Genomic DNA, 23071 nt, shown 5'->3' with positions numbered 1-23071 from the left:
GATATGTAAGCCATGTTTTCTTTTTTATGGAGGTACCTGGGATTGAACCCAGGACCTCGTGCATGCTAAGCATGCACTCTACCAGTGAGCTATAGCCACCCTCCAAGCCATGTTTTTAATCAGCACAGAACTATGCAAATGTAGAGACTCCCAAATAATACTGATGGTCACTATTAAGCAAGCACTAAGAGCCAGGTGCTTTGCATTTATATTGTCTTATTTCATCTTCATAATAATCCCTTGAGATTGAATTATTATTCCCATTTAACCAATTCATCCAACAGATATTTATTGAAAACATACTATGCACCAAGTACTGTTCTAGCTAAAGGGGATCATAATCAAAAGAGAAAGACACATCTGCTCTAATAAAACTCACATTCTGGTGGCAGAGTTCAAATAAGGGATTGTGACACTGAGAAGTTACTTCATTTTTCCAAGTTCAGAAAGCCAGGAAATAGAGGAGCTGAAATTAAAAAAAAAAAAAAACATTATTCTTTCCAGCACATTTTTTGACTTCAAAATAGCAAACAATTAATTGACAATTAAAAAGTTTGTTTAAAAAAACAAGCATGACTTTAAACTTTCTAAATGATAAGCAGGATTGCCACAGCAAGCCTCATTCTATATTCACAAATGAAACATTCAGTTGTCCAATATTTGTCAAGGACTAAGATAAAAATCTCAAATAGCAAGTAATTCTCCTTCAGAAACCCACCAGGAGTTTGTTGCATTTGAACCCCAAAGGTAGTACAAACACATACACACACACACGCACTCTCTCTCTCTCTTTCTTCTCTCTCTCTCATACATACATGTGCTTTCACATCTGCCTCTCTGGGAGGGTGGGGGAGACACCCACCTGTGATTACATGTCTTTGGGTAAGACAGGGGAGGCAGTGGATTTCTAGAAGAAAGTATATTGAACCACCTTCTAAAGCTGAAAAGCTCTGTTTAGATATTTGTTTAGTGGCAATAGTTATAAAACCCATGACTCTAGGATTCTCCAGATCTCTCCCCGAAACAGAGCCTCAGAAGTTAGCCACTGAAGACCTGAGCCTTCCCTTCCAGCAATGGCAGGGGGCCCAGCTTGCTGGACAGGATGGAGAAATAAACAGGCTTGCCCGTGGGGACTGCAAGTCTCTTCATGACACAAAATGACAGGAAAGTGACAAATGGCCTTTAAATTCAATTTTCATGATTAGTCTCAATGCTTCATTTGTTTATTTTTAGTCTTCTGGGTGGATATCTTTCATATAGGCATAAATGCCTGATTGGGCCCCTAATCAAGCCTCGGGGTCTGATTCCACCCAGGTATGTTGGACAATAACACACTTTTCTAACTCAATTACCAGGCTTTGGATGTACTGCACATCCTGCTGCCTTATGGCTTTTATTTTTCATCTCTGTGAGCTCTGTATACTCAGAGAGATGCTTTCAAAATCATTTATCTTCAGCTCTCCAGCTGCTGACTCTCAGTGTATGTGTCCGGCCAGAAGACTAATTTCCTATGAACAAATCAAATCTGGGTTCTAAACCTTCTGCTGGCTATACAATACAGCCATCCTGATAGAATTTCCAGAGTTTTGTATTTTCTAGAAAGGGGGAAAAGGGACCCTTTATTGTTGACCTACTATGTACCAGATGCTCTAAAAGACACCATATAAACATCAATCGCCATTTGTTATCTTTATTTCATAGAGGAGAAAAAACACCTGTGGGAGGTACAGTTAGTAAGAGGCAAAGATAAGATGAGTTTAGATTATCAGTTGCTTAAATCAGATGGGCAGTTTACTGATGCCTGGTAAAGCATTACATGCCAGCAATTCCTAGTTATCCCTCAGTAACCATTCTCCTTTCTCTTGCAATTTTAGCTGAACAAATTGTTTCCCAAAGTCAAGGTTACATCTCTCAGCCTTCCTTGCAACACAGCGTGGTCATGTAACAAAGTTCTGAGGCATGAGAAGTAAATGGAAGTGATGTGAGCTTCTTCTAGGTTGCTCTATTAAAAGAAAAGGGCTTTTCTTTGGTCTATATGTCTGCCTTTATTCCAGTACCATACTGTTTTGATTGCTGTAGCTTCATAATATATTTTGAAATAGGGACGTGTGATGCCTCCAGGTTTGTTCTTTTTTCTTAGGATTGATTTGACTACTCATGGTCTTTTGTGGTTTCATATGAATTGTAGAATTCTTTTTTATTTCTGTAAAAAAAAAAAGTCTTTGGAATTTTTACAGGGATTGCATTGACTCTGTAGATAGCTTTGGGTAGTATGGACATTTTAACAATACTAAGTTTTCCAATCCATGAATACAAGATAGCGTTCCATTTGTTGCTGTCTTTAATTTTTCACCAATGTTTTGCAGTTTTCAGTATATAATTTTTTCACCTCCTTGGTTAAGCTTATTTCTGTGGAACAGAATAGAGAGCCCATAAATAAATCCACACATATATGGTCAACTAATATTCAACAAGGGTGCCAAGAATGCACAATGGGGAAAGGATAGTCTCTTCAACAAAGAGTGTTGGAAAACCTGGATATCCACATATAACAGAATTAAGTTGGACCCATATCTTATACCATACACAAGAATCAACTTAAAGTGGTTTAAAGACTTAAATGTGAGACCTGAAACCGTAAAATTCCTAGAAGAAAACATGGGGTTGGTGGTAAGTTTTATATTATTGGTCTTGGCAATAATTTCATCGATATGATGCCAAAAGTACAGGCAACAAAAACAAAGGTAAACAAGTGGGACCACATAAAACTAAAAGGCTTTTGCACAGCAAAGGAAACAATCAGCAGAGTGAAAAGGCAGCCTACAGAATGGGAGAAAACATTTGCAAGCTATACATCACATAAGGGTTAATATCCAAAATATATAAAGAATTCATACAACTCAATATCAAAAAAAAAAACCCAAGCAATTAAATTTAAAAACTTCCCATCACTAGTCCATATCTCTTTTCTGCTCTTATCCTGAATTTTGACCAGAGTCCACCCCTTAGCACCCCCAAGATTCTAGAACTCCCACAAAATGATACTCACTTGCCTTGACTTCTTAATTAAATTCCAGGTGATAGGCTGAGTAATGTGATTTCCTCCAGTTCACTGCTGGCTCCCTTGCTGAACAGCAGATAATGAAAGGGTAGTCAAAGGGACTGAAGCACCTTCACTGCTCATTGAAAAAGAGACAAAACATTTAGGAAAAATGCCTCTGATCTAAGGAGTCTATTTTACCATCTCTTTGTCCTGACCACTTCTTGGTGATGTAGTCAAAACTCCCCAGAATTCCTAGGTAGAAATGTGTGTCTTTGGGGGGAAAGTCAGGTTTCTGATGGCAGCCTTTGATTTACTGAGTTCCTACACCTGGCCAAACAGCACACAGACCGCAGATCCAATCCAAAGACCACCTACAGTTTCATTCAAATGCAACAGACCCACCTCCGGAATAACATAATAAGACACACATCAGCATCCTGAAATCAAACAGCTATGTGTTGTGTCTGAAGGTGAGTTGCCTTCTCCATCACTTCTCCAAATGTTCCCTTCACAAGCTGTGAACTTCAGCCCCTAGAACTGAATTCCCATGCCTTGAATGATGCTGGGCTTTCAAAATTCCTTGCACTCTCTGCTTCCACAAGGCCAGCCATCTGTCTTGGCTGATAAATTCTGCATTCACAAGGGATACATTAAGCTTGAGGCATTCCATTTCCAGGGACATATGCTACATTCTTTCTTTGTCTTTTGTATAAATTTTCCTAGATAAATAAAGCGGACATTTAATTCTAGCTCCATCTGGAAGGTCAGGTAACTCTACCCTCACTGAGCTCACTTTTTCTCTTCATACCCAGGAAGGTCCTTGGCCCCAGAAGTCAGTGTGGCTCGGTGGGGAAAAAAAAAATGGGTTTTGGAGCCCGCACACCTGGGGTTGAATCCCAGTTCTCCAAACTAGCTGTGTGACTTTGGGCAAATTATTAATCTTTCCTGAACCTTTGTTTCACCATCTGTAAAATGGGGGTGGGGGGGGAGCTGGTTAACACCAATTTGCCAAATTAGTAACAATGCATATATAATATCTCATACTTGATATTAATTCAGTAAATAGATGCTGGTATTATTTATCCTGACAAAATACAGAAGTAGTTAAAAACTTGAGACAGACCTAGCTTAGTATTCACATCAGTACTATGATTTTGGAAAACGTGTTTAACTCAGTTTGTTTCTCTGTCTAGAAAGTATTAGTGAAAACGAATGTACTTCTTGTTGAGAGAATTAGAGGTGATTTTTGTAAAACACTTAGCACTTAGAATGCGCTTAATATATGGTAACTTATTATCCTTAATGTTGCTGTTATTATTTTTATCAGGTACCTTCCCAAACACTGGCTCAGAATGCTCCTTCTCTCAGTAGAATGATCTACCAAGTCAGTTGGAAAGATGACTCCATGCCCTGGAGCCGATGTTTCCATTTTGCCCACCCTGCACCTGACCCCTGGGTGTTTCCACTTCCTGATGTTTTAATTCAGCAAGGACTTCTGTAGCCTCTCTGAAAAAAGTCTCGATTACCACACTGTCTTCAGAGTGACCAAGAAAGCTGGCAGCCATGGTGATTCTCTGTTCATGGGTGGGAGAGGGGCCCACGGGAACTTTGAGCCTGAGGCTACGGAGGCTTATAAGGCTGAAAGCCCAGAAAAAATTCAATGCTATCTACTTTTAAGGGAACCAGAAAAGTTTATTATTGTTACTCAGGCAATAAGATTGCCTGACAAATGGGTTAGCAAGAGGGTGTTCTGAGTAATAGTGAATCAAAAGAGGAATCGTGAAAGGTCCAGCCAGTGGCTCTCATACCACCTGTGAAATGTGTGACAGGTGCCTGAGACTCCCACAAGAGATGTTCATTCAGAAACACTCCCTCCAACGTCACCAGTGACCTTCTTATCACTAAATCTAAGGGACATTTTTCCATACTTGACTGAACTCTCAGCAAAATTTGACACTCGTTGGGAAAACTCTCTCCACTGGGCTTCCATGGCACCGTGCTCTCTGGTTCCTTTCTTCCTCTCTGGCCAAGTCTCTCAGTCTCCTTTGCCATCTCCTCCCACACTGCTCATCCTTTAAGTGTTGATGTTCCTTGAAGCTCACTTCTCTTCTCTTCTTACTCCACAGACTCTCTGAACACTGCAATATCTTCAATTACTATATGCATGCCAAGGGCTTCCACAGATATATCTTCAGTTTTAGTCCTGTCCTCTGAACTCCTGGCATACAGTAATTGATTCATAAATGCCCATCAAAATTAATAAATGAATAAATTATCAACATGGCCAAAATGTAGAATTGCTTTCACTTTGTACTTTTGATGAATAACTTCTTGGTGACATGGAAATCATCTTTATCTCATAATCAGTGTCTCAAATTCATTCCCTTTCTGCAGCTTTATTGAGATGTAACTGACATACAAATTTGTGTAAGTTTAAGGTGTACAACGTGATGATATGATACATGTATACATTTCAAAATGTTTCCCACAGTAATGTTAGCTCACACATTCTTTACCTCATAAATTACCATTTTGTTGTTGTGGTGGTGAGAATAGGAAAGCTCTACTCTCATAACAACTTTCAAAGATACAAATAATTGACTCTTTATATATTCAGTAAATCCCACACAGGTTGGAAATTTGGGATAAACTTTAATACAAAGGTTTCTCTTGGAAGATCTGTCTTCATATTGACTTGTGAATTAGTCACCTCACATGTTGTTTATCCTGCAATCTTATAGTAATTTACAGAGCAAAAGTGTTCAGTGAAGATTTATTTGTTGTGCATTTTATTTATTCCTTACTTTCCCTAGAAGAGGCCAAAACTGAAATCTAAGGTGTTTCCATTTGATATAATCTGATGTAATTCTGTATGGATTGATCCCACATAACAATATCTCTAAACTTTTACATTTTTGCTTTGGATTATTAAGTCTTTTGACTATATTCTTTGTAGAAATTTAAAATATCACAAATGATGTTTTAAATATATTTTTATTGAAGTATAGTCAGTTTACAATGTTGTGTCAATTGCTGGTGTACAACACAATGCTTCAGTCATATAGGAACATACATATATTTGTTTTGATTCACAAGTGATTTTTGTAGGAAGAGGAAAGTGTATAGTTTTGATGAGCCTAGTAACTGAAATCAAGCAATTAGAAACTGTCAAAATTGCCCAGAAATTGTATAGAAAACAATATCTACATAATCAATGTTTTTGAATGAATATTTAAATACAAAATGCATTTGTTTTATTATGTATCTTACTCTGCTCCTTAATTCATCTCATTTCTTCCAGCAATAATATTCTCTTGGTGCTTTGTAGAGAGTAATTCAGAAAAAGATATCTTTTCTTTAATAATGTTGAACTGTAAAGATCTCCCCAAGAACTACCTCCAATCCACAATCACTCCTATTGCTACATATTTTTATCTGTATTAGGAGAAGCATAATTCCAAAATAAGATATAGAAAATTTAGACTGACTGGTAAAATAGGAATGAACCCAAAGTATTTCAGATTTCTACTTTCTCCCTTTACTCTCAGTGCAGATGTTTGGACTGGCATCAGAAGGAGGAGACTGTATAGATTCCTTCTTTATTTTTTTCTAAAATAGAGACTGCCCTAGGTTAGTAGGATCAAAATTTTACAGAAATTACTGAGATGTGTAAGAAAACATAGCTTCTCTCTCTTATATAATTTGTTTATCTATCTCCTGAGCCCTAATGAATGGAGAAGTATGGGTGAAAATGAGCTTCATGAGAGACATAGGGACTTAAACCTGCCTTGGAAGTGATGTGCTCTCATCTGTTTTAAATAAGTCTCTTTCAATATTTTGATCGCCTTTGAAGTAGATCAGTTTCTTCCTATGTGTCTTTTCCAAATGACATCTTGCTGCAGTTTGCTTTTACTTGATAGGGCCAACAAAATACTTCAGCTCAGAAATGAGGTAATAGGACTCAGGAAAGAAAGAAAAATAAAAGTTCATTTCTGAAATCAAGACTGAAATAGAAGGAACACAAAGCAAATAAACACAACAAAAATGATGGATTAAGAGAAACAAGGTGAAAAAGAGGAAATATTTTTTAATTAAAAACAAATGTAGAGATAAAAAGAACTCAAGAACATGTGACACATATTGAAATGGACAAAGATGATTCTTTATATCGTTGCAGGAACCCCAAAAGAAGAAACCTAAAACAAGCAAACAGAATAAACACTTAAAAATTTAATTCAAGGAAACTTTCCTGAAATTAAGAAAAAAAGTTTTTTGAAAGTACCTATTGTAAGAGTATATCCTATAGCTGAGAATGAGGACCCAGAATGATCACCACTAAGTCATATTCTAGTAAATTAGTAGGCTTTAAAGAAAAAGGAAAAATCCTACAGTCACCTAAGCAAAGCCAGTAAGCAATACTTAAGGGAAATAAAAGTATACTGTCATTAGAATTTTGAACATCAATGCTTGCGGCAGAAGAAAGGGGAGTAACATTTTAGATACTCAAGGAAAACTGTGAAGCAATAATTACATAACCAGCTAAACTGACTTTCTAATATAAAGGCAACAGACAAACTGACATGGCAAAACTTGGGTAACATTGTTTGCATGTGCCTTTACTGCAAAATATGTGGAAAAATGAACTTCAAGTGATCAGAGAAATATCAAAATAAGGAGAGGTGAATATTAAATACACATCTACTTGTGGAACTAAATTAGGAATAAAAGGGAGAGAGAATAGCGTACATTATCTATATTTTCAGATATTGTAGACATGATACAATTGCAAAAAAAGTATAGAAGAATGGTGAGCACATACACAAAAGAAAATTAAACTGGTGATGGAAGTATTACTTAGACTGTTATGTGTATAATGCGGGAAAAAGAAAATAAGTACTTATGAAATTTTTTAATTCTATCATTCCTCAGGTCCTTGAGAAGCAAGATTCGTGGATTCTTAGTGTGGAAAAATGAGAATTAGAAGTAATATAAAATATTTTTAATACTTTTTAGATTTGAATTTGAATTAAAAATCAATATGAACTCATGTCTCACCACAAGAAAAAAATGTTTATGACTATGTATGGTGATGGATGTTAACTAGACTTACTGTGATCATTCTGCAATATATACAAGTATCAAATCTTACTGTACACCTGACACTGTTATAATGTTACATGTCAAATATGCTGCAAGAAATAAATGATCAAATAGAAACAGGTAATTTTTAAAGTCAGTATGAACTCATGTGATTATGTAGCATATAGTATACAGAGCTTCGTATTGATTCTGCCTACTAAAAGTCTAGAAAGAAGTAACACCCAGAGTATGGTCATAAATACCCTTGCTGCCAAAACAGCCTAAAATTTATTGGGGAAAATGACTGATTCCAGGTCTAGAGTAGGAAACAGAAAAGATGAGTCTGGAATACCAGATAACAAGGAAGCTCCCAAAGGCTACCTGGGTCATGTCAGAAATACTCAGAAACCAACTTGAAGAGGCTCTCAGCAGCCAAAGAGGAACAGTCTGAGATTCAAAAGGATAATTACAATTGACTAAGTCCATTATATCAATGGGTTCGTAACGGTGTTTTAAAAATCTAATTGTTCACCTTCAAAGAATGATAGGAAACCAACTTATCATTTAAAAATCAAGTAAAGGGAAAGAGAAAAATTTTCATCCTGCCTTTCTGCATGAACTGTGTCACTAAATCACTAAATCATAGGTGAGTGAAATGTCTCTTTATAAAGAGTTCTACAATAAATACATCACAAGAAAGGATAAAACAAAAATATCAACTGCTTCCAAATCTTAGTGAATTAATGGATCTAGGCATTGAGCCTCCTCAGCTGCTGACATGGCAAAAAGAAATGACCAGACAGAACACAGCACCACCCCAAAAGTACAAACTTCCACTTACAAGATGAATAATTTTCGAGGATCTAATGTACAGCATAGTGATTATGGTTAATAATACTGTATCATACACTTCAAAGTTGCTAAGAGGGTAGATCTTAAATGTTCTTAACCACAAAAAAGAAATGGTAATTATTTGATGTGATGTAGGCATTTGACCAAGGTTATGGTGCTAATCATTTTGCCATAATTAAGTGTATCAAATCAACACATTGTACACCTTAAATGTACACAGTGATGTATGTCAATTATATTTCAGCTAGCTGGGGGGAAAAGAACACAGCACCACCCATAATCCTGCTGAGAGAACTAAACATGTGTCTGATCAAGACTTTGGATCCAACCACCAATTTGCAGAAAATACAAAGGACAAAGGAACATGTTGAAGTGAGTCAATATCCAGTACTTTTCCCTTTCTAGCACTCGCTTTCCTCCCTCCCTCCAGCCCCCAGGTTAAACATGAGTCTGATCACGTTTATACATGATCTATAAAACTATAAGAGCCACAAGAGTGCAGGAAACCTGGGCATGGGGCTCCCTCAACAGTGAGACGACCCCATGTCTGCACTGATCCGCTTGCAGCTGCCAGGTGCGCCATTCCCTGGGGAAAAGTGGGCGTGGGAGGGAGTAGGTGCTTTTTCTGGTTTTGGCCTCTTGCTTACACCATCACAGCCGGTGATGAAAGGCTTCACTCTCAGTTTCATTTTGGCTTGTTGCTTTCATCAACTACTCTAAAACCTGACAGCTCAGCTCTCTAGCGCTCAGCTGATTTCCTGACAAAACACACAATCATGATAATCATGCTTTAAAGATATTTGGGGTTAATTTTAGATCCAAGATCACGCATCACTATGAAATATGTCTTCACTTAATAATAAATGCTTTCATGCTTGTTAAATCTCCTAAGAAGTCCCACTGCCGCCAGATAACTTTATTTTCTAATACAGGTTACTCTAGCCTTGATAGCTTGTCTGAAGTCCACTAGCAAGAGATATAAATCTTACTATGCACACATGGACACATATGTTAACTTGAGACTCTTCTGTTGTTTACATGTCTCATCCATTAAATTTCCCTGAGTCCCTTCCAGATACTTCTCTTCTTGTCCTTGACAGCACCCCCGGGGGTCCCATCCCACCTACCATTCAAGCTAGACCTGGAATGGAGGGGAAATACATTATCAATCTGCCTATCACCTCTTTCTTCAGGGGAAACGTCCTTCTTGCACTCAAGGTTGTTAAGGTGGAAACAATGCTGACCATACTTCAGTCACAGAGATGGACATGTGACCCAAGCGAGGCCAGTAGAGGGCTTCACTGTGGCCACAATGATGTTTCAAAGATGGGTGGAATCACAACCTTCCCAAGGGTGTTTCTGCCATGGAAATGGGGAAAGGTTCTTTTTCTTCCACAGGGATCCTGAGTCCTAAAGTCTATTAAGTTCAAATTGCTCTGAGACACCTTCCTTGACTGGAAAAAACTGTCTGCAATAGGAATGAATAAGGCAAACACTCAAAAGGAAACAGAAGAAGATACAGACTAAAAATAAAATTTTACAGAATTTATACAGAATAAAAATTGATTTCTATGGGTCCAATTGTACCCAAAGTGTACCTCAATTTTATAGTTGCATGTATCAGTTAAGTTCATTCTCCTTTGTTTTAAATCGGTGTGAGTTTAGTTTGTCACTTGCAAACACAAAAATTCTGATTAATACATACAGTACATCACAGTTGTGTGTTTAACATAATGCTTTCCTGGATAATTGTGTTAATGAGAAAAGATCTGAAATTAAAACTGTAAAGTGAAGATAACAGCATTCAATTAATTTGGTCACATATTCATTTATTCAACTGTCATTATGGAGGGTAAGATTTGAGAGGGAGGATAAGAAATTCTTTATAGCATGAAGCTCTGGTATCTGGATCGCAAAATTCTAATCCCTATAAGATGAATGTAATATGGCTATTTCTGCTTGAGAAACGAGTGGTTTCTGCCTAATTTGGAATTTGTGCCTTATTGTGTGCTCTGAATCAGTACTTCTATGATGGGAAAATATTAATTCTCATCAGAACTCATTTGAATTCTGACAATAGTTGTGATTTGTATTTGCATCTAATTACGTTTTACTAAAAGGGGCAAAATTGGACGTAGCAGAGACTGAATCCTGTTGAGTCCCAAAGAGATACAAGAGTCTACAAAAATTGGAGGAAGAGTCCAGTGAAGTCGGAAGAGAGCAGGTGATTGAGGACCATCACATTTTCACCACCTGAATGTAGCTCAAGATGTGACACTCAGGCTGGATGTCAGAATTTCTTGGCCCTGGGCTCCTAGTGCATACACACACACACACACACACACACACACACACACGCTTTCAAACACAACATTCACACACATACACACCCAGGTTCTCTCTCTCTCTCCTTAAATACCTAGAAGTTACTGGCCACATTTATTATCCAAACAATTAAAAATATGATCAGTGAAGCTACAAATATGTTCGTGTGTCTGTAGGTCCTCTGTGATCCACTCCAGCCTTCAACACCTATACAACAAATGGTGTACAATTTATTAAACACATACCACCCCACCCCAAATTTTTGTTGACTGCTTTAGATATTTTATAGAAACATCTACAATATTGTTTTCCACATGCTTCTGGGGGAAAATGGTTTGATTTGAAGAAGCTCATGACTGTGCCGATTCCTCTGTTTCTTGCATTAATTAGGTTCCAATAAGTTTTTCAATAGATTTGGTTCTGGAAGCTTGCTGCCTATCAGTATTTCCTGGGGAGACTTCTTGGGAGTCCAAGTGTGGAAACCTCTGCTCTACAGCCTTCTCACCTACAGTGTGGTCTGAGGACAAGCAGCACTGGCATCACCTGGGAGCTTTTGAGCAATGCAGACTCTCCTGCTCCACTGCAGACATAATGACTCAAACTCTGCAGCAAAGATCCTTACATGATTCAATGCACAGTAGTGTCTCAGAAGCATCTACAGAACATGGTCAATAGAACTCGTTCCTCTTCTCTCCATTTCTATTATTCAAAATTCCAACTTCTTCTACTTCATTAAGAATGCTATGTAGTGCACTTGAATTTGATTTGTTCTTCATCTGTACTTTGCTCCAATAAAATTTATATCCTACCTTCAACCGCAGGTAAGAATAAGGCTTTAAACTTGTAAAGACCTCTTTGATGTCTCATTTTATTTTATTTTCAGAAGCATATTCCCCACAGACCTGCACCACTAAATCATCGTGAGCTTTTTCCTCCTCTATTTCTTGACCTTTGCTTCCCATGTAGGTCTTACTTCCAAGGCTATTTCATCTTAGCTGTGACCTTGTCATTCATCTCTTGCTGCCTAAATTTTCAAAATCTTTCCTTTGACAGGCTTCCCCGGCTCTTGTCTGCCTTTCATCTTTTGGGCCAGCTTTAATTTGGGACTAGTCTAGAGACCCATTTTCTGTAGGCTCTCAGGCTAGATGCAATGACCTATTCCAACTTCAAATTTCATTTCTAGGAAATCATCTGCCAATATCCACTTTCTGTCTATTTCTACTTGACTTCAAAATGTCTTGATAAAGGTGATTCGTTAATCACCTTGACATTTTATCTTCCCACTGCTGGATGCTTGGTGTTACCCAAACCATCTTGAGGATCCTCAGTTTTTCACTTTCTATCTGGACATTTTGATGTTATATAGATGTAATAAGTGGAAAACACACAAAAACAGTGACTGGTTTGATATAATGATAGCAGTAGGGAGTAAGCCATGATAATCGGAGTGCGAGGGGTGTTATGAATGAGTTCTGACTCAGTGTCTTCACTTCCTCACTTCCAAAGACCTGCACTGCCATACCTTTTCAGTTGCCTCTCCCGTGGTCAGACCCTGACCTAAGCCAACATCAGGGATTGCCCATTCCTGATGCAATGTCAACTTCTCACTGTCTGAGCAAAAATCTTTTGTCTGTCAGACTTGTGTTTCCTCATCCAGGCTGAAATCAACTGAAAGATGAACTCAGCCTTTCAGTAGTTTTCACTGGAAATCAAATTACTTAATTACTATGCATGTCATCACATCTGAGGTTATCACTGAAGATTTTATGGAATCACACAAAAAGGTGGCGTATGGTAAAATATTAGGGTACAGTATTACTGTTCTCAAAAATCCAGACCTCCCCAAAGAGGGTTCTACCCTTCCCACTCCCAGGGCTTAACCCACAGACCCCTCTCTCTGATCTCCACTCCTCTCCTACACAAGACTTCACTCAAGTTCTCCCATCTCTTGTGCAGGGAAAGTCTGTTCTGCTCCCAGCTCCTACTCCCCAAAAGCCAGAGTAGCCACTGAAATCAGTATCAGTGTTGAGTATGCTGCAGAATTTCAGGAACGTGAGACAGGAAACCATATTGGTAAGGGATGAGACCAAACAGCCAAGAATATGAAACAATGAAGGAGTTCAGAGGGAAGGGAGTTGTGAATGAGTCCTCTTGAAATCAAGGTGTGTATGCACCCTTTATACCTCATGTTGACCTAAGTTTTTGCATTACTGGTCCCCAGTGTATGCAAAGTATATGACTTCACTACAATTGAAGTATTACTGTGGTCAGATGTCCATCCATTAGGACTGACAGCATAGAGGTTAGATGCAAAGGCCCTGGAGTCCAACTGCTTCCTTACTAACTGAACAAGTTCCTTACCTCCTCCATGCCTCATCTCTAAAATGAGGATAATAAAAGTGCCTGCTCCCAAGGGTGTGGTGAGGGTTATATGACATCATCTCTGCAGAGTACTTAGCACAGAGTCAGGCCCCAAGTAAGCACTAAATGCATTTCAGTTATAGTAAGGATCAGTGTTGGTTATAAACCCTTTTTCTGAAGGACTTACATTAAAAAGCATTTTAATGGAAACAACCTAAATATCTACCTACAGATGACTGGATAAAGAAGTTATGGTGTATATATATATATATATATATATACACCATAACTTCTTTATATATATATGGAATGGAATACTACTCAGCCAACAAGAATAAAATAATACCATTTGCAGCAATATGGATGGATCTGGAGATTGTCACACTAAGTGAAGTAAGCCAGAAAGAGAAAGAAAAATGCTAGGTGAGATCATTTATATGTGAAACCTAAAAAAAAAAAATGACACAAATGAACTAATTTACAAAACAGAAACAGACTCACAGACATAGAAAACAAACTTACGGTTACTGGTGGGGGAAAAGGGGTGGGAAGGGATAAACTGGGAGTTCAAGATTTGCAGACACTGACTATTATATATAAAATAGATAAACAACCAGTTTATACTGTACAGCACAGGGAACTATATTCAATATCTTGTAGTAACCTATAATGAAAAAGAATATGAAAATGAATATATGTATATATAATATATATATATAACTGGAACATTATGCTATATACCAGAAATTGACACAGCATTGTAAACTGACTATAATTTAAAAAACAACAAAAAAACTCCCAGCATTTTATTTTGATAATTTCATGTTTGTCTTTTATTTTGACATAGCTTCCATGTGGACCAAAAGATAAAAGAAATAAAGAGACAGAGTGAGGAGGAGGTGGCAGGGATCACTAGACTTTTAAACAAAAGTGATGAAAAGGAATATAATTCCTCTGCCCTGATGAATTATTGCAGAAACAGACTCCAGAATTAAATCAATATTGTCAAGGAAAATGAAAGGTCGTCTACTTTACTCTCCTGTCTTCACTCAGGCCCACATCCAACTCATCCCTAGGAGACAAAAGTAAGCTTATTTTCAAAGAACTTCTTCGCAGAGATTTGCATTTTCTCTGAGTAACCAATTCCTTTCCTTCTGACTGTGAGACAGGAAAACGCAGGCCCTTTTATTCTGGAAATGGATGTATGTACTGAACAAATATGAGTGGTGAGAGGACATGGAGTTGACAAAGGTTCCTGTTCTTATTCACAGTCCTGTTTTCTAACTGCCCACATGATGTGCAATGAATAGGAAATAATTGCCCCAAATGCTTTATTTTCACTCAAATATTCTTGGCAAAAGTGTGCTTTGTTCCCTCAGTTTGTAAAACGAGCATAGTCACGAGGATAGTCTTGTTCATCTAAATTTGTAAAGATGATGTTAATAAGCACTAAACTACGACGGCAACTTCAAAATGAGGCAGTCAGCCATCACCCTAGGGCGGTAAGAAGATCACTCTAGCCCTGAACAGAGGCAGGGCCTCCTGGAGGACACAGAAGAAGGGCTAGAGTCAGGAAGACCAGCTCTGAGGCCCTGGGGTAATGTGGCTGAGAAACATTGAGAGCCCGGGCTAGGCAGTGCGGTGGGGATGGGCAGGGGGGAGGCTGGGGAACAATAAGGAAGTCGGGAGACAGGACATGATGACAAATTCTTTCTGGATAAATTTTTTCATTTATTATATTAGTCTTTAGTGAAAAAAGGAAACAACTTCCCATGTTTATGTCTGGCAATACATCATACATATACAGAGCTTCAGGAGAAGAAGAGAAATAATATTTCCTGAATCTCTGTTGGGTCTTTGGGCCTCCTCTCTATCTGTATCTACTCCCTGGGCGATTTCAACCAGTCTCACATCTGTAAATATATGTATACACTGAGGGCTCCGAACGTTCTATGTCCAGCTTTAACCTCCTCCCTGAACTCCAGCTTACAGACGCAGCTGCCTTCTCAAGTTCTCCACCTGCGTGCTTATCAGGGGCCTTAACATGTCCCTAAATACGGTCCTGGCCCTTCCTCCAGCCTGCTGCCTCTTCAGTCCTTTGCATCACAGCTATTGTCTTCTCCGTTCTTAAAAACTCCAGTCAAAAACCTTTCAGTCATCCTTGACTCCTCTTTCTGTTACATACCTCTCCCACTCAGTCAGAAAGTCCTACAAGGTTTACCTTCAAAATGCATCCAGTAACACTGGGCTGTCTTATTCAAACCAACCCTAACAACAAAAAATTTTGGACAAAATATATTCTTTTAAATCTAAGAGCCGACAAGACAATAGGTGATTACAAAAACTGAAGAGAAAATTGTAATTCAGGAATAAAAAAGGGCAAAAACAAAGAGAGATCTTCACCCTGAGGACATGTGGCTGTTCCAGAACATTTTCCTGTGAATGTAAACACCATGGGATCTAACAAGAAACTCTCCCCAACAATAAGTTAGGACCTTAACGGGTCTACAGAGTAAGGCTGGTCCAGGAATGGATCAGACCTCACTTGGAATTACACTTGAACTTTTTTTCTGGGGGATCTGGTGAATCTCAAGCCTTGAACTTGATTCAAGTTGATCCCAAGCTGGTAGCATCCCCATGCCTGGCAGAAGCAATGACAAATCCTGTCTGGATGAGGTTTCCTTCACTAATTATAAGTCTCAAATTATTCCTACTTTTTAAAAAATTGAAATATCCGGTATGCGGTCAGAAATGACGAGACACAAGGAAGCTGGAAAGAACCAACAGAAGCAGCACAGATTCACAGGCTTAGACACAGGAATTACTGAAGCGTCTTTAATCATGCCTCCTATGCTTGAATAAATAAAAGACAAACTTGAGAGCCTCTGCAGGAACAGAAAAAATATAAAAAATGATAAAGCAGACAAAATAGAATTTTATAAAAATAAAAACACAATAAAATTTAAAACTACACGGATGGGTTGAACAGCAGATTAGACATAATTGAAGAGAATGCGTGAACTGGAGGATATGTCATTAAAAAGCATAGGGGTAGCGGGCTGCAATGGCAGGGGGAGTGGGGAGGTGGGGGCAGGTGGTGCCTCTTTGCCCTGTTGTCCCCTAGCCCCACCCAGACATCAGGCAGGTCACCACCACCATGAGGATCTGGACTTTAGAGCTTGTCTTTTACTACCCATGGGAAACTGCTACAACAGTTTATACACAGCAGATATACTCAAACCCTAGGAACCCAAGTACAGCTGGGGCTGATGTGGGACAGACAAATAGATCCCCCTGCAAAGCTACACAGCCGTTGACTTCTCAGCATAAAATGGGAACTGTCTTCCATTCTGAATTCACTTATTGGTGCAGTAAGAACCAAAACATGCATGCAGTATGTAGTTGATCCTATAAAAGAAAATAATGAAACTTAAATCTACTAATACTTCATTTACAAATATGGTTTCAGTAGTTGGGAGACATATAAAAACCACATCCTCAAGACCGAGGAAAAACTATTCTGACTCACAAAGTCACAATGACTGAAAGGAGTCAGTCCCCGCAGCCACATAGAAGGACTTACGGCAGGTACAGTACCTTCAAATGCTAACAAGGGCTGAGATGCAATGGGATGAGTAATGCATCAATTAAATGCAGAGACTGAAGAGTTGACAGCTTCAGCAAGAAGGAGATAAGGACCCCCACGGCAGCTGCAGCATGTGTAGAGAAATAATCATGAAAATTGTTATTTAACATCAAGTCCCCCAGGTGTATTTAAGCTGACAATGTATTTATTTGTTATTTTAAAAATAGAACTTCATTTTAGGTAGAATTTTTTTTAATAACCTAAAGAAAGGCTATGTAACTTCTGACCAAAAGAAAGAGGTGCAGGCCTTTTACATAAAAGGGGTCATCCAAAATTAGTATCGTTTAAAATATTCAACTCATCTTGAGGTTTCCAGGACCCATGTGGAAATTTAACAATTTTTGAAAAAGTATTTTGAAATTGGTTTTAGCATATTTAATCTCCTTAAGGTAGGGTTTTAAAGCTTTTCCCACATTGACACTCTGTCTGGCCTTGGACCAACCTCATAACAAAGCAGAACCACTTCTTACATGCACACAATTGCCTTACTGTGGTTAACTTCAACAGCTTGCTTGAAGGAACTGGCTTTAAAAGGAGAAATTGTATAGTTTTAGAGACATATTAGTTTGTGTAAAATAATCTTCTCTGCTATAAGCCACCAATGAAAACCACAGTGTTTTGGCTTGGTATGGTACTCAGATATTTTTGGAGTGAAAATTACCACTAAATATGGTTTTACTATATTCATAAAGACTGTACTCATGTGCCAGAGTTTTGTAGCCTAATAAAGTTACTACCTTCCTTCAATTTGTACTTCCAAAACTCTGTATGATTTGATCTACTGTACTGTGGGCTAGTTATGTTAACTGAAAATTCAGTCGTTACCTGAAAAGAAAAAGTGTCACATAGAAAGTAACAGGAAAGGTCTATCCATTAAATATGCCACATATATTAAATCAGAGTCCAAGAAAGAGTGAGAGAGTGAGGAAAAAGCAATACTTGGTGAGATAGTGACCATTTTGTAGAACTACAGAAGGACACCAGTCACGTGTTTAAGAAGCTCAGTGGATGCTAAGCAGGAAAATAGAACGTTCGCCACACCTAGATACACTGTGGTGAAACTTCAGAAAACCAAATACAAGGAAGATGTCTGAAAAGCAATTAAAGAAACATGAGAGTTGTGGGTTAAGTTTTATTTGGGCCAAAATGAGGACTATAGCCCAGGAGACAGCATCTCAGAGAGCTCTGAGGAACTGCTGGGAAGAGGCAGGGGGAACTCAGTATCATATATGATTTCAGTGAATGGGGGACATGCAGTCAGGCACACATTCAGACAGAGGCTTGCTGCTAGTCACCAGATGTCACCGCTAAGTATTTCAGTGCTTTTCTAGATATTAGGAGATGCAAGAATTTGAGCTCATAAAATCTTCTCCTGAAAATATCTAACTAACTGAAGTCAGATAACAACCTGTTCTGCCACTTTCCCCGGAGCAGAGCGCCCCCGTTCCTGATCTCTGCCCTGGGCTCCTTCAGAGAGGGTGGGAGGTCAGCGGCTGCAGCAGCTGGTAATTCAATCCAAGCAGAGGGAGATGGCAGGTGCCAACGTGGTTCAGTCCTTGTCAAGGCAGATGGCAAGTGCCAATTTTTAGTTGGCAATCTATAAGGATCTGACTGTCAGCAATCCTTCTCAAGAACGATGAAAGTCAGAATGTAATGAAGTTACTGTCTTGGTGAGTTTCTAAAAATCTAGAAGTCTATGTCTAGCTAAAATATCCATAAAAAAATAAAGATATGTTCAAACAAACAAAAATTGAGTTTTCCACTAGCAGACCTGTGCTAAAGGAAACTCTGAAGGGAGTATTTCAGGAAGAAGGAAAATGGTCCCAAATGGAAGGTTTAAGATGCAAGAAAAACTGAAAAACAAAGACAGTTGCAAATAGGAGCACAACTTCAAATTAATGTTAATTAGGTACATCAATAGTGATTATAATTTCTTATGGTTTAATATATATAATATTGAATTAAAACACACAGAACACAATGACAGCATATAAATCAGAAGGGGTGTGAATGGATTTAAAGTATCCTAATGCCCTTATATCAGCCAAGAGGAGACTTAAAGTATTTAACCATATTAGACTTTGATAACGTAACAATGCAGGCAATCACTGAAGGAAAAGAAATGTCATGTATCGCCTCCAAACCATTCCAAAGCTAACAAAATAAAACTAATAAATGTGGCAGAAAGAAAACAATAAATAGCATAAATTAAAGACATTAAAAACAATTATACAATAAAAAAAAATCAACAAACCCAAATACTTCTAGTTGAATTGATACTTCTCATAAGAAAGATGAGGAAACACACAAAGAACCGATACCAGGAATGCAAGAGGGAACATCACAAAGCCTGCAGTAGCTAAAAAGGTGATAAGAAGTTAAGAACCGTTTTAGGCCAATACATTTGAAAATGTAGTTGAAATAGACTAGTTGATAAAAACATAAGCAATCAAATGTCATTCAAAAACAAAAATAGAAAATCTGCATACCTTATCATCATTTAAAAAAATGGAGTCAGTAATACAAAAATCTTCTCACCAAGCTTCTAGACCCAGATGACTTCACTGGAGAATTCTTAAAATCAGTCAAGAAAGAAATAATTCCAATCTTTCTCATCCAACAAACTCATCCAGGCAATAAAAAGAAATCCATTTTGTGAGGCTAGCATGCCCTTGACACAAAAATCTTTCTTAGACATACATGAAAGAAAATCACAGGCCAATCTTTCTAATAAGCACAGATGCAAAATTCCTAATCAGAATATTAATAAATGGAGTTCAAAGATGAATAAAACATGTAATACATCCCAATCAAATATGGTTTATTCCAAAAATGAAAGGTTGGTTTGCATTAGATAATCTATGAAATGTACCACATAAACAGCATAAAGAAGAAAAACCATATGGTTATCTCAAGAGATCCAGAAAGACTTTTTGATAAAATTGAATATTATTACAAAAACTCTTAGTAAACTAGGACAGAAGAGAATTGCCTTAATCTGATGACAAGTATCTACCAACATCACATCTACCATGAAACACTGAAAGTATACTTTGAAATAAAGACTAAGACAAGAATGCCTACTAGTACCATTTCTATCAACATTTTACTAGAGATTGTAGCAAGTGCAGGGAAGCAAATAAATTGAGTTATACAGATTAGATGGGAAGAACAAAAACTATCATTATTTGAAAATGTGACTGTGTGTAAAAAGTCTCAAGTTAATTGCATTCAGACATCTTGCTATGTCAAAACGCAAAGAATCACTCACAGACTAATCAAAGCAGCACAGAGGGAGGCAGGAGCCAGCTTGAAGAGGCTTCCACTGACCAAAATTGGACACAACTTGAACATTGAAAAGAATAATAACTGTAATGAACTATAAAGTATTTAATAAATAAAACTCTGTGAGTACAGCATGTAGGGGCAGTGGGGTGGTGGTGGTGTGGAGAGAGGAGATTCAGCTGGGGCACTGGTGGAACTTGCTGGACAGCCCCTGGGTGGTGCTGCTGGACACACTGGGAAATTGTCCTCGGGGCTGCAGCTGAAACTTGCTGGGGTGTGAACACTACTGGGTGTCCTGCATGAGCAACAGAGAAGCAAGAAGAGAAGAAAGCCCGCTGGAAACAGGAAAAAAAGACCCTGGCTTCTGCATTGTCCATCCACTGTCAAGGCCTAACATCCTGCCACCTGGCAAAGGAGAAGTGTTTATAGGATCTGACTACAGCACCATAAAGCAGAGCAAGGAAAGGTGAACTTGGAGCTGAGAGGCAATAAATACATACTTACATATACGCCAATACACAAGTGTGTAACGCAAACACACACAAAATACAGTTTCATGCGGATAAAGTTAACTATATTTAAAACTGAAGTTGAAAGCTCTATATGTGTATGTATTTTGAAACATGGGCATATAAAGATAGATTAAGATTAATTTTTATAGTTTGACAAAAATGAACCTTTTCAATAGGTCAGAAAAAGATAGATCTTTAAGTGTACATTCTTTTTCCCCAGCTTTATTGAGATGTGACTGACATAACATTGTGTAGGTTGGATGTGTTGTTTTGTGTACCATGTACAAAACACTGTGTACACAGTTTACGGTGTATTGTTTTGATACACTTACACATTGTAAAATGATTACCACCATACCATCCCGTCACATAATTACTATTTCTTTTTTGTGGTGAGGGCATTTAAGACCTACTTAAGTCTCTTAGCCACTTTTAAGTGTATAATACAGTATTGTTAACTATTGTCTCCATGCTGTGCATTAAGTCCTCAGAATTTATCCATCTTATAACTGGAAGTTTATACTCTTCGATCACCATCTCCCCACTCCCCCTCCCACTCTCCACCCAGGCGCTGGTAACCATTGTTCTAGTCTCTGTTTCTGTGAGTTCAGCTTTTTTACATTCCACATATTTAGTGATACCACACAACAGTTGTCTTTCTCTGCCTGACTTAATTTCACTTAGCTTGGTTCCCTCAAGGTCCACTCATGCTGTAAATATACATTTTAAATATACATTCGTTGGGCCTTTGACAATGCAACTACTTTTAACAGATTTTCTTATTTATGAGAAAAGTTGTTAGTAATCACTGTTTCTTATTGCTTTTCCCTTTTAATACAGTGCCTTTGATCATTGCTTGCCTTTGGATAATTGTGACTTACACTCATGTCTGACAACTCTTCATTTCTGCCTTACCTAAATTTAAGCTTGAATTCAGAATAAAAATATTAGCATGCTTATATACATAAACTATCTTCAGATTTTGGGGGATAGTCTTCGGGTAACTCAAAGATATGTTTCTTCACCTTATAAAATAAAGGATCATAGAAATAATTGGGTTTATTTGGCATTCTCCAAATTTTAGATAACACACAACTTTAGATAAATGTGTTTCCATGACTATGGGTTTTTCTTTTCAAGTTAAAAGAAATATACTCTTGTTCAAGCACAAATATTGGCACGATAAATGTCTATAATAGGTGGGAAAGAATAGTCTCCTTAATAAATTGTCAGGGAATAGTTGGATATCCAAATGTAAATTGGATAGCAACTTTCAAAAATTGTTTAGGATGATCTACTAAAGTTGAAAATACTCTTTAAATTATTATTATCAGGCAATTAAGAAAAGTTGGTTATGGTGATTGAGGACAAGATCTACTGCCAACACTCCTGGCAGTTCAGGTCAGTGAGAGGAACACCTGGCATTTCCCTTGGGGCAGTGGGCAGTGGCCAGGGGACTGGGCTGAGAGGACAGGTCTTGATGCGCGGGAGACCAGGGCACCTGCAGGTCCTCTAACATCTCTATAAAAGTGGTGGGATTGACTTGATTACATTAAGGTCATTTTTCATTCTAGAATGTTGTGATTCATCCTTGATTCACTGATCAATATTTTTAAATACCCCAGTTCATTGGGAGAAGCAATTTATCTTTCCTGGTATTGATCTGAAGGGAGAGTTTGTCACGGAGTTCTTGACTTAAGGCACGTGGAGTAACTTGGTTGATAATTTGCTCACTATCATTTTGCAAAGGATACAGAAATGCATGTTGAATAAGCTTTTCTCCTCTCTCTAAAATTTAAGGACAAAAATGAAGATAAACTCAGCATTTCCTAAAGTTTGTGTCATTAGACCTGCAAAATACAACTTTAAAAAAATTTTAAAGCTTTTTGGCATTAAAAAGAAGGGAAGTTCATAAGGCATATTAGCTTACCAATGTTCTATAAAGATAGGTACAAAGACTTTTTTGAA

The 23071-nt window shown here is 37.9% G+C and overlaps 1 pseudogene; it reads left to right on the top strand.

The window, feature by feature from the left end:
* The first annotated feature begins 16817 nt into the window (after positions 1-16817).
* LOC105066166 (PRELI domain containing protein 3B-like) lies at positions 16818-17393 on the top strand (annotated as a pseudogene).
* Positions 17394-23071: the final 5678 nt, after the last annotated feature.

This window comes from Camelus bactrianus, chromosome 14 (assembly GCF_048773025.1).
Source record: "Camelus bactrianus isolate YW-2024 breed Bactrian camel chromosome 14, ASM4877302v1, whole genome shotgun sequence".
In the NCBI taxonomy this organism is placed as follows: Eukaryota; Metazoa; Chordata; class Mammalia; order Artiodactyla; family Camelidae; genus Camelus; species Camelus bactrianus.
Note: the sequence above shows the minus strand (reverse complement) of the source record. Positions and strands in the feature narration are given on the sequence as shown.